Genomic DNA, 15,142 nt, shown 5'->3' with positions numbered 1-15,142 from the left:
GCCACTGTGCCACTGTGCCATCCATATCTGGAGATACACAAATCTGGAGATATTTAATGATCAGGAAGATAAGACTCACAGAACTTTTCATTGAATCATACGCTACAGGGAGCGGTGATCAGCTCACCATGCCTGCAATGGCTCTTTGAAAAAGGTGTTCAATTAGTCTCACCTCCCCACCCTCCTGCTCATTTCCAATTACTCTGCATGTTTTTTTTCTTTTAAGCTATTCCCATTTTGGACATCATTATTAAATCTATTTACACCACCACGCCAGGTGGTGTGTTCTAGATCATAGTAATTTGTTCTGCAAAACCATTTCTCATCTCTTCCTGATTCTTTTGCCAATTATCCTAAACCTCTTGGTAATAAACCAAAGAGGAGACTAGAGAATGGCCATCTGTTGCTGGCTCAGTGTTAGTTAACATTCATTCAAGCAGACATGTTGGACTGAGTTGAATGACAGCAGTGATCCCTGATCCACATTGATTTTGCACATAAGCAGTCAGAGCGACAGTAATTGGCCTCAGCACCTCTAAAACATTGAGGGGAAAAACCAGTCAAACTTTCAGCTCCCGTTCCCTTTCCAAGAATTTTTTTTTTGAAAAATGTACCGGTGTGGATGTCAACTATGGATATGATCAAGATGAGATGTGATAGCCCTCAAGATTGGATTGTCTTCCTGTACTCATTCTCTAGACTTAAAAATTTCTGGATGAGAATAAGGAGTGGTCACACCTTTAGAACTGTATTCTGTTACAACTGGATGAGGGTGGATGCAGGAACTCCTCTTCAACCCCACCACCCCCCACCCTTCCCCCCACTTATTAATTGATTGCAGTAGGGTTTTTTGAAATTCGTAAGGATGAATATGTCAATTCAGTGTATGTGCTTCACTATTCATGTGCTGATTACAAATAACTCAGTCCAATGGACTTTCTTGAATTAAATGAGTAAAGGGTTCATTTTTTATTGTGGTAAAAACCTATTTAGTTAAAGATATTAAAATACAACACACAAGCATGTGCACGAATGCACGCACATGCATGTATACACACACGTACACACACACACACAAACATATGTACAAATAGAGGAGGTTAGCTTCTGGCCAATTTAAGACACAGTGATAAACACAAAGACATAAAGAGTTCACTGACTGAGTCTATTGCTAAAATTAAAGCAAAATGCTGCAGGAGCAGGAAATCCAACATTAAAACAGAAAATGCTGGAAAACCTCAGCCGGTCTGGCAGCATGTGTGCAAAGAGAAGCAGAGGTAATGTCTGTACAACTCTTCTTCAAAGCTCATATCAACTCTAAATGTTAACTCTGTTTCTGTCTCCACAGATGCTGCCAGATTGCTGAGTTATTTCAGCAGTTTTTGTTTTTAATATATGATCTATCTCTATTGTTCATGACTGAGGAAGTTCTTGAAGCAGCAGGCTTTAGTTTTTTTACCCTGGAAACACCACTTTGAAATTTGTAATAAAATACTTTAGCTTTGGCCAAGTGGCAATTATGATGTGGAGATGCTGGCGTTGGATTGGGATAAGCACAGTAAGAAATCTCACCATGTTAAAGTCCAATTTAGTCTGATGTTATGAGACTTCTTAAAGTAGCAACTGGCCATTGATATGCAATGGAAAGCAACTGACAGTCTATTCATATTAATGAAAGAGTTTCCACTTCTTGTTATCAAAACCATCAACATACAATACAGCCTGTAAGAGGCTGTATTGTAACACTATAACACTTGCAAATACATAATTAGTTTTGTGCATTCTCCTTTGTTACCTGATAGTCCTGGAGATCAAAAGTCTGAGGCCTTATTCTCTTTGCTGTTTTGAGATAAGTCCCAACAAGGGAAGGTGTGGCATTCCACAAGAATATGGTCTAGAATATTCATGTAATCCACTTTTAGAAGCTTCCAAAAGATTGGCCAGCTTGCAGTCCCACACATTAGGTGACCTGTGGCAGCCATCTTAACTCCATGTCTTTGTTTTAACAGTTAAAACTGTCTTTTTGAAATTAAGTTTCATACATGAGTCCAACAGATTAAATTTAATATTTGACATCAGCGATGTAACAATTCTGACATAACTCAGAGAAAGGCTCTTGATGCTAGGGATTCCCCCTGTTACCTGCTGAGATTTCAATGAGAAATTGTTAGAACCCCACAGAATCCTTTGCGTGGAATGCAATTCCACAAATACTAGCTGTTGGTGTACAATATTGTGCTGAAGTTAACCATTCATATTTAGAGATTTTATGGCCTTACCCATCCTGAAACCTTAAACTCCTGCCCAATGTCAACGGACCTTTCCATGGAGTTCCCCTCACCCGCTCCAATTCTCATGGCAGGCAGGACGGTAAACCACCAGGTCACCCTTCTGGCATTTTTTATGTTTCTTATGACAACATGATCAACAGTGAAACGAGGAAGAGACAACTGTTTAACAAAAAGGAATTCTTCTCATATCACAGATGACTGTAGGCAGTGAGATCTCCTGCCTGAGTCCTGGGGTCGAGATTTCCTGTGGGAGGCAGGAATCAGGAGTTGAGACTGAACCTCAGCCACTGTCTCCATCTTCCAGCTCCAGAGAGGTTGTGTCTTTTTCTTTCTATTTGCTATTACCCCCAGTGTGTAAAGTCCCTGGTCTCATCTGAGGTTGTCAGTGAGATACCCCTACCGATCCTCTGGAGGCTTCTAGTCCTTTCAGGTTCCTCATTGGCCCTTCTGGTGCTGCAGTGACATCCCTGCACAATATCGACAATATTCTGCTCTTTGTAATGCCAGGCTTCCTCTTAATGGCTGCAACCCCACTAGGAAGCTATAGTTTAGATAAGTTGGTGGAAGTGGATCTGAGCTTCAGCATATTGCAAAATCCTGTCCCATTGGAAATCTACCTCCGAGGGGAATGCTGGCTTGGATGAATTATAGATATGAATGTGGTCTTAGAGCTCAGTTAATGAAGAAACCAATCAATCTTGACTCTTGTTTTCTTGAATTACCTGAATGATTTGATTGACCGTGATCCACTGTTGTCCATCCAATACCATGGATAAGTGCATACCATTTCAGGTCTCCTTTTTACACATTGCTCTATGTCTGTTCTATTTACTGAGTTTGTTTGAATTGTCCTGTCATGATGCTTTGCCTGGAGTTTTCCATTTCTGCTCTTGCCTGCCCTCAGTCCATTGAAGAGAATGTGTGGAAAATGGCAGCATCCGAAAATTAAACACAAAACTGTCTGGAATATTAACTTCCAGATCCGCTTGTGATAGGAGAAACCAGCAGCAAATTGGATTCTGGAAGTTTCTGCAAACTCAGCCCTTGCATTTGCATTTAGCTTCCAGGTTTCCTGACCAATTAGAGCAAGTCAATGTGATAACGGCCGCATCAGGCTCCTTCTGCTACTAGAGGGCCCTGTGAGGACAATGTCAAAATCTGCAGAAATGGAGACACAGTTTGGCAAGGTAGCACCGCTCGTCCTTGATGCCTCCTGAGAGATAATGCTGCGGGCTGCAGGGAGACTCTATTCCCCCAAGGATGGGGCGAAAAGGCTTTAATCGGAAACAAGCATGGGTTAGAATTGGCAGAGGAAGTCAGCAGCAGGAGCATGGTGCCTCCTTCCTGGTTGCAAGAGGTTCTGTGACCTAATCAGGGTAGCGACGATGATACTGATCGTGATTAGCTAAGTGTTCATTCTTTGGCCCAACTACCTTTTGTGAAGAATAAGACTTTAAATATCTAAAAGTGCATCCTTTAACTGTGTTACAAGGATTTTCAGATCCAGAAGCCATTTTTAGCTTATTTCTTATTTAAAGGTGAGCAGAATGCTATGATTCAATCATTCCCTTCAATTTTTCATAATAGGCAGAGTATAGACTGTACTCCACCAACCGCAAAGCAAAATGTCTACTGTTAGATGTGACTTGGCAATTGGACAGCACTTTCTGGACAATCTTGAGTGTGCTAATAGCTGCACTAACAACCAGTTTAAGATAGCTGGGTGAAGTCGTAATGAAGTCATTTACATTTGCTAAAAGCAACATATGCAGGGACCAGTCCTCTGCAGACAAACATGTTCAAGTCTTGTGCCTTTTTGGAATCATGCGAGAGCTTGGAGAGTCTTTAGTTCCCTGTATCAGAGTCAATTTGCTAATATTCGGCACCATTTTTTCCTACATTATAATGGTTGAGATCATTTGAAGTTTGACATTCTTGTGTATGTCCTGATGAGTGCTTGATGAAAAGCTTCAGTGCTTAGCACTACTGTCTCACAGCTCCAGGGACCCAGGTTCAGTTCCGGGCTTGGGTCACTGTCTGTGTGGCGTTTGCATGTTCTCCTCGTGTCTGCGTGTATTTCCTCTGGATGCTCCAGTTTCCTCCCACAGTCCAAAGATGTGCAGGTTAGGTGGATTGGCTGTGCTAAATTGCCTCTTTAGTGTCGGGGGATTAGCAGGGTAAATATGTGTGGTTACGAAGATAGGGCCTGGGTGGGACTGTTGTCGGTGCAGACTCGATGGGCCAAACGACCTCCTTCTGTACTGTAGGGATTCTATGATTCTATGAGATGTTTGTCTTTTCAGCAATATTCAAGTTCTACGCAATAAAGTAACTTTCTGTATACTTTGAATTTTCATAATTTTCCACTCCACTGAGACTCATTTAGTCCACAAGGGCAGCCCACAACAAAGCAACTCCATTTTTCAATGTATCTGTTGCTAGCCCAGCTCAATTTGGAACAAAATTCAAATTGACCCATATCTGAACCTTTGGGATTAGTTGGCATTAGCTTTAGACAAATTGGATCATTCAAATTTTGAATCTACATCTATAAAATGGATGTTTGTGACGTGGCATAGGAAGCTAAGAAATAAACACCCTTCTAAAAATGATAAAAAGTAAGCATGCTAAGCTGGGGAATTGTTTATTTGTGTGCATGGGACTATTAACGTGAACAGCCTACTGTTGATTTGTCCTGGTTTTAATGGTTACAAACTGGAGCCAGAACAATTGAGTCAAGTGCAGTCATTTTAATGGGTTACTTATTCTGCATTTTGTTAAGGACTCAGGCATTCAATTTAACTCTCGTGGGGTGAATTAACATCATTTTCACCAGTAAATAAATGGTAGAGTGTTCATTTATTTTTCCAGTGATGCTGCAAATCTAATTAGTTTGAGTAGTAGTTTCCTTTAGAGTAAAGAAACTTCATAGAAGCATTCAAAATTACTGAGGACTTTGAGAGATTAAGTACAGGTTGGGACATGGATTTTGATCCTGGAGGGTAGATAGGGAAGTCAGGAAAATTCCCAGCTCAGCCCAGCTGCCTGAGGAAGAGGTGCCCTTCAAGACAGGATCTTCATTGCTGGGAGCTTGGGCGGAGGCAGGAGTCCAGCCAGCTGATCCTGGAAGAAGTGTAGAGGCAGCCACAGGAGTTGCCAAGTGCAGGCGCAGGCTGTTTAAAAGGCCCACCTCAGTGCCATGGAGCTCTGCCCCAGTGAAAGAAAACACAAAGGCCCTCCATCCCTCGTCCTCCAACTACTCCCCATGCTCCATCAATGCCACCTCATGTCCTCCACCCACTCCCTCAAGCCCTTCATGGTCCCTATAACCAGCTCTATTTTCACCCAATCCTTCAGGCTACTCATGTCTCGTTTGCCAATCTCTGCTCTTCCACCCACCATTTGTGCCTACTCATGGCCCTATGCCATGTTCTGGCACTTCCATCCTCATTAGTCCACTGTACACTTTCTAGAACCAATGAACACCATAGCATATAGCAGATTCTATGAAGAGAAAGAGGTCTAAAAATGTAACCATTGATAAATCTTTCTGAAAGAGGAAGCTGTGCATGGCATGCTAATGAAACTATCAATAGAACATAGAACATCAATCATCCAGATCCTTTGATGTTTCAAAACCCACAAATCACAAATGCTTGAAACCACTTGATTTATGTTAGCAAACATTGTGAAATTGACCGCAAAGATCAGAGAGCCTGAGAGCTTGAGCAACCATTAAATTATGACAGCATTTGCTCCCCAGAGGAAACATTGTTTGATTGATAGGTCAAGCTCTCTGATCTCTGCAGTCAGTCAGTTTCACAATATTTGTTGACATAGGTCAAGTGGTCAAAAATGTTTGCAGTTTTTGAAACTTCGGAGTGCCAGGATGATTGCCTTCCAGACATTTTCTTCACAGGATTGCATTTTTTCTAAACTTTGGTTTACAGATTTAACTATACGTTATGGTGTTCATTGATTGAAGTATAGAGTGGATAAGAACCAGCGTACTTGCCAGAGCTTGGTACAGAGCAAATAAGGGCACAGATGGTGGGTTGAAGGGCAGAAAACTTGGCATGGTGGGACTTAGGGGATGAGTAGCAGGGAAGAGCCTGGCATGGGCATGAAAGATTGTATGGAGGAGCATAACCTGGCATAGGGGCATGAGAGGGGCCTTATGAACTTATTGTTTAAAATTTCCCTCCCATGCACACTGATGGGAGTGTGGCTTGAACCACAATGCTTTAAAAACCTGGCCTGACCCGATGAAAATTGTGGAGTAGGAGATACCTAACTAGGCAATTAGCCAGCCAAATCGGCAGTGCTGGACACAGACTTTGGACAGGAAGCATACTTTAAAGGCTCTTCTGCAAATTGCACAGCCCCAAAATAAGATCAGAAATCTGGAACTAACTATCATTTTTAAAGAGTTTTCAAGTCAACGTGACTTGGTGAAAATCAAGGCCTCAGAAATCAGAGGACACCCATTGAAGAAAACTGATGAAAAAAAACCCTGGTGCGAAGTAAGAAAAATATTCTTACTTAGCAAAATTGTTCAAATCAGGAACACACTGATTTAAATCGTAGTGCAATCGGATTCAATAGTCACATCGAAACCAAGAATTGGATAGATAAAGTTTATTTATTTATTTATTAGTTACAAGTAAGGCTTACATTAACATTGCAATGAAATTACAGTGAAATTCTCCTAGTCGCCACACTCCGGCGCCTGTTCGGGTCAGTGCACCTAACAAGCACATCTTTCAGAATGTGGGAGGAAGTCGGAGCACCCGGAGGAAACCCACGCAGACACGGGGAGAACGTGCAGGCTCCAGACAGACAGTGACCCAAGCAGGGAATTGAACCCAGGTCCCAGGTGCTGTGAGGCAGCAGTTCTAACCACTATGTTACCATGCCGCCATGAGATACTCAGAAGGGGAAAAATTGCTTTTGGGGAATGGAGAGCACCAGACCATGAGCATGAGTCTTGGAGACCTGAGAGGGACACTCTCTGGAAGTGGAGGATAAAGGGAATGCGAGTCTCAGGGACCTGAGGGGGATACTCTCTGGGAGCAGAGGATAAAGGGAGCATGAGGCTTGAGGCTCTTGGGGAATGTGAGGCTTGGGACCAGACAGAATCACTGTCTAGGAATGGAGGATAAAGGGAGTGCGAGGTTTGGGGAGCTAAGAGGGATACTGTCTGGGAGTGGACGAGAAAAGGAAACACAAGACTTGGGGAATGTGAAGCTCAGGGCCCTTGGGAAGCATGAGGCTCGGGGACCTGCGAGGGACAGTCTCTGGGAGCAGAGGATAAAGAGAGTGTGAGGCTTGGGGACCTGTGAGGGACATTCTCTGGGAGTGGAGGATAAAGCAAATGTAAGGCTTGGGGACCTGAGAGGGATGGCCGCCAAACAGAGCACTTAATTTGAAAAATCTGAGAGTAACATTACAGGAAAGCAGTAAACTGATTGGTTGGTGGGTTACTGATATTAGGGACCATCTTTAAATAACCCAAACTTAAAGAACTAAACAAGATAACAGGGAACAAAGCTGGAAGGATAATGGAGTAAAGAAAAAGTGAATCTAAGAGCAAAATCAGACGGTTACAAGACTAAGAGAAAGCTGAGTGCAAATTTGCACCTGTTAAGGAAATTTAAACAGTGGTTTGGTGAGTACAATTGGGTAGGTACTTACTACTATTCGTGGCTATAATTGTTAAGATATCATTCAGTCATTCATTGTTTGTAAGAAATATATTCTGCAATAACAAAGAGGGGAGAAGAAGGGTCTTAATTGACATTGTTTAATATTAAAAGGATTAGTTTAGCCTAAAGGGCTAAGAGATGGCAGGAGAGCTCCAAATTGTGGTCTGCTCTTCTTGCTCCATGTGGGAGACTAAGAACAATACCAGTTCTCAGCACCATCATGTGTACAGAAAGTGTCCCCAGCTGCAGCTTCTGGAAGCCGAGTTTCAGAGCTGGAACGGTGACTGTGGATATTGTGGAGCATCCCCAATGCGAAGAGCGTTATGAATAGCCACATATAGAGAGATGGTCACACTGTAGGCTCAGACTCCACAGACAGGAAGGGAATGGGTGACCATCAGGCAGAGCAAGAAGACTAGACAGGCAGTGCAGGAATCACCTGTGGCTATTCCCGTGCAAAACAGATGTACCACTTTTGGACACTGTTAAGAGAAATAGATTCTCAGATGATAACAGCAGCAGCCAACTTCATAGCACCATGGTTGGCTCTACTATACAGCAGAGGAGCAATGGCGTAGAAATGTAATAGCCATAGGGAATTTAATTGTAAGGGGAATAGATAGATGTTTCTATCCCGAAAAGAGTTCTATCCTGAAAAGTTTCTATGGCTGAAAAGAGATTCCAGGATGGTTTGTTCCCTCCATGGTGCTAGGGTCAAGGATGTCTCAGAGTGGTTGTAGGACAGTCTGAAATGGAAGGAATGGGTGGAGGGATGGTGAACAGCTAGTTTTCATGGTACACATGACATAGGTAAAAAAAGATGACATTCTAAAAGAGAACCTAGGGAGCTAGGAAGCAAGTTGAAAAGTAGGATCTCAATGGTAGTTATCTCAGAATTACTAGCAGTGCCATGTGCTAGTCAGAGTAAAAACAACAGGATATATAGGATGAATACATGGCTGAAAAGATGATGTGAAGGAGAGGGTTTCAGATTCCTAGGGCATTTGGACCTGTTCTGGAGAAGCTGGGACCTATACAAACTGGATGGGTTACACTTAGTAAGAAGTCTCACAACACGAGGTTAAAGTCCAACAGAGTTATTTGGTAGCAAAAGCCACTAGCTTTTGGGGTGCTGCTCCTTCATCAGGTAAGTCAGGTAACTCTGAATCAGGTTACTCTGAAAGTTGGGTTACACTTAGGCGGGATCGGGACTGATGTCCTTGGGGCAGTGGGGGCGGGGATGAGTCAGGAGTTGGGGGGAGTGGAGGGTGGCGGGGGTGGGGGGGGTTGCTTGCTAGAGTGGTTGAAGAGGGTTTAAACTAATATGGCAGGGGGGATGGGAACCTATGTAAGGATTCAGTGCATGGGGAATCATGAAAAAATGAAAAAGATAACAAAGAGAATCAAGGGCCAGAATCAGATAGGGACACGGTACAAAATAGTGGGAATGGGACAAGGGACATTAAAAGGACTAGCATTAAGGTTTGTTCCTGAATGCTTTGTATTTGAAATAAAATGGATGAGTTAGTTGTGCAAATTGATATAAAGGGGTATGGTATAGTTGGCATTCCAGAGATATGACTCCAAGGTGACCAAGGATGAGAACCAAATATTAAGGGCTTTTCAGTATTTAGATAGGACACACAGAAAGGAAAAGATAGTGGAATTGCATTGTTGATTAAAGAAGATAATGGTACAATACTGAGGATATATATTTATGATTTGGGTTACAGAATTAAATGTATTATTTCAAAATTTGTAGATGATACAAAGTTGGTTGGGAGGGTGAGCTGTGAGGAGGATGCAGACATGTGATTTGGACAGGCTAAGTGAATAGACATAGATGCAGTACAATCTGGATAAATGTGAGGTTATCCACTTTGGTAGCAAAAATAGGAAGGTCGCTTATCATTTGAATGGGTGTAAACTGAGAGGTGATACTCCGCGAGACCTTGCTGTCCTTGTGCATCAGTTTCTGAAAGTAAGTGTGTAGGTATAGCAGGCAGTAAAGTTGGCAAAAGGTATGTTGGCCTTCAGAATGAGAGGATTTGAGTATAGGAATAGGGATGTTTTACTGTAATTGTATAGAGTATTGGTGAGGCCACACTTGCAGCATTGTGTGCAGTCTTGGTGTCCTTGACTGCCACAGAGGGAGTGCAGTGAAGGCTTACTAGGCTGATTCCTGCGATGGCAGGTCTGTTAAATGAGGAGAGATTAAGTCCGCTAGGATTATATTCATTTGAGTTTAGAAAAGTGACAGGGGATCGCATAGAAACTTATAAAATTCTGACTGGATTAGACCAGATAGATTCAGAAAGAATGTTCCCGAGGGTGGGGGAGTCCAGAGTTCATAGAATCATAGAAGTGTACAGTACAGAAGGAGACCATTTGGCCCATCATGTCTGCACTAACCACAATCCCACCCAGACCCTATCTCCATAACCCTATGCATTTACCCTAGCTAGTCCCCCTGACACTGAGGGGCAATTTAGCATGGCCAACCCGCACATCTTTGGACTATGGGAGGAAACTGGAGCACCCGGAGGAAACCCATGCAGACACAGGGAGAATGTGCAAACTCTGCACAGACAGTGAACCAAGCCAGGAATCGAACCCAGGTCCCTGGCACTGTGAGGCAGCAGTGCTAACCATTAGGGGTCACAGTTTGATGATCAGGGGTAAATCTTTTAGGACTGAGATGAGGAGAAATTTATTTACTCAGAGTGGTGGATGTGTGGTTTCACAACCAGAGAAAGTAGCTGAGGCCAAAAAGTTGTTTGATTTCAAGAAGGAGTTAGATAAGCTCTTGGGGCTAGAGGGATCAAGGGATATGGGGGAAGGGGGAATCAGAATATTGAATTTGATGATCAACCATGATCAAAATGAATGGCGGAGCTTGAAGGGCAATTGGCGTACTCCTGCTTCTATTTTCTTTGTTTTTATATAAACTGCAAGGTTATGGGAAAAGATCAGAGGAATGAAACTAATTGGATGGTTCTTTCAAAGGGCTAGCAGAATGGATCAAACAATCCTACCCAGTGATTGTGTTTTTCTAATTCGGTGTGGTGGTGGATACTGAGGAGGCATGCTTGAGTGAGAATGGGAGAAAAGGAAAGACAACCTCAGTGTGTCCTGATGGCTCTGAAAATTAGTGCTGTGAGACTCCTGATGTTTGCTTTCATTGTCAGAGAAGGGTTTTAACCATTGAAATAAAATACAAATGTGAAAGAAACTCCAAAAACATGTTGTTGAACCCATTTTCCTCTGCCTTACTTGTGCTTCTATTTCATTTTATGGCCATCCCCACCCACCCAATCTCTCCATTGGATTTTGGTATTGAAAGTCTTGATTCATTGTACAGTGGCCACGGTTCCTTGAACATCATATTGCCATTTGGTAAAACTTGCCTATTTGAAGGAATGAGAGTTAATTTTCTTGGTTAGCCAAGTTGGGTTTTTGTGTTACACACAATTGATATTCACCGTAGCAGATTAGAGATTTGTGGTAATCCATTTTTCGCATTTCATTAGTGGGTTTTGCACATAATCCTGGGCAATACAATACTTCCCATTCATATCAAACTCCTTTCTCCAGTATGATAACTTGCCACCACACACAAAGAAAATACATCATGCGATAAAGTAGATGCCAAAAATAGTTGTTCAGTCCAACCTTCCAACCGGATAACAGTTGCAACAGCAGAAGATTATTTTTGTCTTAGCTCATTAATATTTAGTGAAAACTCAGCAGACGAGGGACTAAAGATATAAAGATATCCACCCAGTTAAGAGGTTGATGTAGATTAAAAACAGCGTAAAAGGGTAAATGAAATGGGCTGGGATGATGGCTGATTACTGGGCTGGTTCATTGTGAGCTCTTGTCTGATTTGCTTTCAATGGCTTCTTTACAAAGGATGAAAATGATATGCAGATTGAAACTAGTGCTGTTGCAATCTCCGTGTCAATTCAACACCAGCTCGAAATTAACACCCAAACCAGTGCAAAGTTTTCAGTTTAAAAATAATTGACCTTTTCAATAGAATTATTTGACTTGTTAAATACATGTGAAAATATGACATCCTCACATAATTATAAAAAATGCAAGCATTAAAACATTGGATTTGTAATAAAAATGGATTTAGAAATGTATCATAGCTGAAGGCAATGGGCCACAGTATGCAGAGATGTATATGTTGTTCATAATTTTCAAATCAAATCTACTTTGTGTAGAAAATGCACACAGAGGTAAATTATATCTGCTGCCATGCAGTTATAGGCTTATAAACTCTTATTATTGTTAAATTATATTGAGCTGAATTTTATCGTTCTCGTAGCAGCATGTTTTCTGAGATTGATGTTCTCACCTGGATTAGCATGAGTCAAATGGAACAGTATGCTAACAATGTGGTGCCTTAAGCACTGTCACCAATATTTCTTTATGCTTTTGGTACATAAAAGAAAGCGCCCAATCCACATGAGAACACCACTACATATTGCAATGCATCACTGAATTAGGATTCAAAAGGCAAAGAAACAATAACAGTCTCAGAATCCTTACTCTGACGACACCAGAAACTCAATTATCTTCCAAATCACCACCCTTTTTGGAAAGAATCCAAGGTACAAAATGGCATAAAATGAGTTCTTAAAAGTTACTTCCTCAAAATGGCTGCCAAGAAAAACAATTGGATTATATTTCCAAAACTGACATCATTCCCCACCTTCTTTTCAACCCCGCTGTGTATTAACTGTGTCAGAGGTGTGGGCTAGCACCTCCAGTATAATTCCTCCAATTTACAACCCCAGACATGTCCAAATAAATACTGCCACCTATATTCTGTTAGTAGGCATTGCAGGAAGGTATCTCTGTGGCAAACATGAGATTATGGAGCTAATTTGTGTGTCGAGATGGACAGTTGGTGTTACTTTGCCTTTATATTACTCTCTTAAGTGCTCTGACAGTTCAGTCAAAACATTCTGTTCCTATTTTTACTCACCTGTGTTGAAGGTACTACTTTGCATTATGGACATGGATTACACCATGGGAATACGTCTATGCTTCTGCTAGGAAGAATCATAGTTTTGCCCTCACATCTCGTCTAGCAACACAAGATTGTTGTTGACTCTCTATTATCTCTGATGTTTCTGGAGGTAACAACAAATCAAATATAGTTCTCAACTTTCTCTTTAAGAGTAGCAATGCAGGTGAATTCTGGGTAATCACATGACTGGTGTTTCTATAAGATTCTAAAAAGCTATTCAAACAATGTGATAATGAACCTCACTCCCTTGAAGCTTATTTGTAATGTTTCAAGGATTGTAATCCATTAGTTGACGGATAATAAGGTGCAGATTTTATAAGCTGAGTACCTTTTACTTTGAGATAATCCTCAAATTCTTGTGAAGTAAATTGTGAGCCATTATCACTAACAATTTGTTCTGGTTTGCCAAAACTTGCAAGTTTTTCAAATTTTAAATGGTTTGTTCAGGTGCAGTAGATCTCATGCTCAACTTTTGGCCACTTTAAGCGTGCATCCAACATGTAAATCTCAAACAGACTGATGCGAAATTTACATGTAATTGTTGCCATGGCATTTTAGACCACTACCAAGGATGAAATGGAAACAATGGTGGTGCATTTCTTATTTGTGCACAGGATTGACACAATCCCAGTTTTTCTTCAGTCTGAGCATCCAGAACTGGCCACCAAAAATACCTTCATCAGGCCTATACCAGGATGTCCTTCATGTAGTTGTTCAAGAACTCTCCACACAGATCAGGAGGAACGATCACTTGAATTCTCTACAATGGACACCACCTTGAACGATCAACTCACGTTTTCTTGACACATATAGTTTCAAATCAGGATGTGGATGATGCGCCCCAGCTATTGTTCCTTTCAACACCATATTTAATACCATCGCAGGATAATTTCTGGTATGTCTCTGAACTTGAGAAGCTGTCACAGGCAAATTTTCCAGACTAACATCTGGAAAAAGTTTCTTTCTTGATACACAGACTATGTACTGGAAGACATTCCAATGTTGCTTTTAAACTATTGTTTGTTTTCAAGGAGTTAGATGTTGGTCTTGGAGTGAAAGGAATGAAAGAATATGCAGAGAAAGTGGAAACAGGCTTAGAGTTGGATAATCAGTCATGATCATAATGAATGGCAGAGCAGGTCGGAAAGGCAGAGTGGCCTGCTCGTGCTATTTTCTATGTTCCTATCTACGAGTGAAAATAAAGAATATTAGCAAAACTAGTTGGTGGCATCTGCTCAATAGGTAAAGGTAAGCCAGATAGTATTCCAAAAGGCAGTGAAGAAGACCTTTTAGAGTAAAAGGGGGTGGGGGGTGGTGGGGCAGTCACTCAGTGTAACCAGCTCTAACACATTAGTGTTAACATGTGTTCTAATTCTTTTTTGAGCTTGGGACGAATAGCATTTGGCATTGATCTTGCTTTGAGATTTTTGATTGCCTATTACATTTTATCTCGTGTACAGTTGGAGCTCTTCAACAAAGTTTTGGACATCTTCGGTTGTAATTCCTTTTTTCCATGTTGTAAATTATTTTTGTAGAATGCAACTTTTCTTGAAGGTACCCAGATTCTTCTTCTGAATATTCTTCTGTGGGGAAGCTGGTCTAGCTCAACAAGTTGAATGGCCCTTTTTAGCATATCTGTGATATGCTTGTCACTATTTCAATTTTTTATGGGCTCTTCCAACCTGGGGATCTTCATTCCTGCAAAAAATTGTGAATCTCTTTAGCTGCCAGTACCATCGACACTGTGATTTCTACTGCAGTCTTCAAAATTGAAAAATGTTCAGTAATTATTCATCTTTGGATAATGTAATTCTGGAGACCACAAATGAGACAATCTTGAAAAGTATCTTCTAAGGACTCACACTGTCATGCCACACTTTTTAAGGTTGCCACAAACTGAGCAATGCTTTCACCTTCACTTGATCCCTTCGGTGGAATGTGAACCATTCTGCAATGATCAGTGGCTTTGGAGAGTAATGCTCTGTAAGGATCTTTGTCAAGTCATTGTAAGTTTTGGTTCCTGGCTTTGCTGGATGACCTGAGTGTATTTGCTGGATAAACCAAGCTCTGAAGCAAATTGAAGGTTTTTCTTCTTATTATACTGA

The 15,142-nt window shown here is 41.4% G+C and overlaps 1 protein-coding gene across 1 annotated transcript in view; it reads left to right on the top strand.

Annotated features, from left to right (window-relative positions):
* slc2a9l2 (solute carrier family 2 member 9, like 2) overlaps positions 1-15,142 on the top strand; it is a 372,756-nt gene that overhangs the window by 336,621 nt on the left and 20,993 nt on the right. The gene's annotated exons all lie outside the window — the stretch shown is intronic.

The sequence above is a fragment of the Carcharhinus amblyrhynchos genome, chromosome 1 (assembly GCF_965287045.1).
Source record: "Carcharhinus amblyrhynchos chromosome 1, sCarAmb.v2.hapA, whole genome shotgun sequence".
Lineage (NCBI taxonomy): Eukaryota > Metazoa > Chordata > Chondrichthyes > Carcharhiniformes > Carcharhinidae > Carcharhinus > Carcharhinus amblyrhynchos.
The sequence above is the reverse complement of the archived record's forward strand: the minus strand, read 5'-3'. Positions and strand labels throughout refer to the sequence as shown.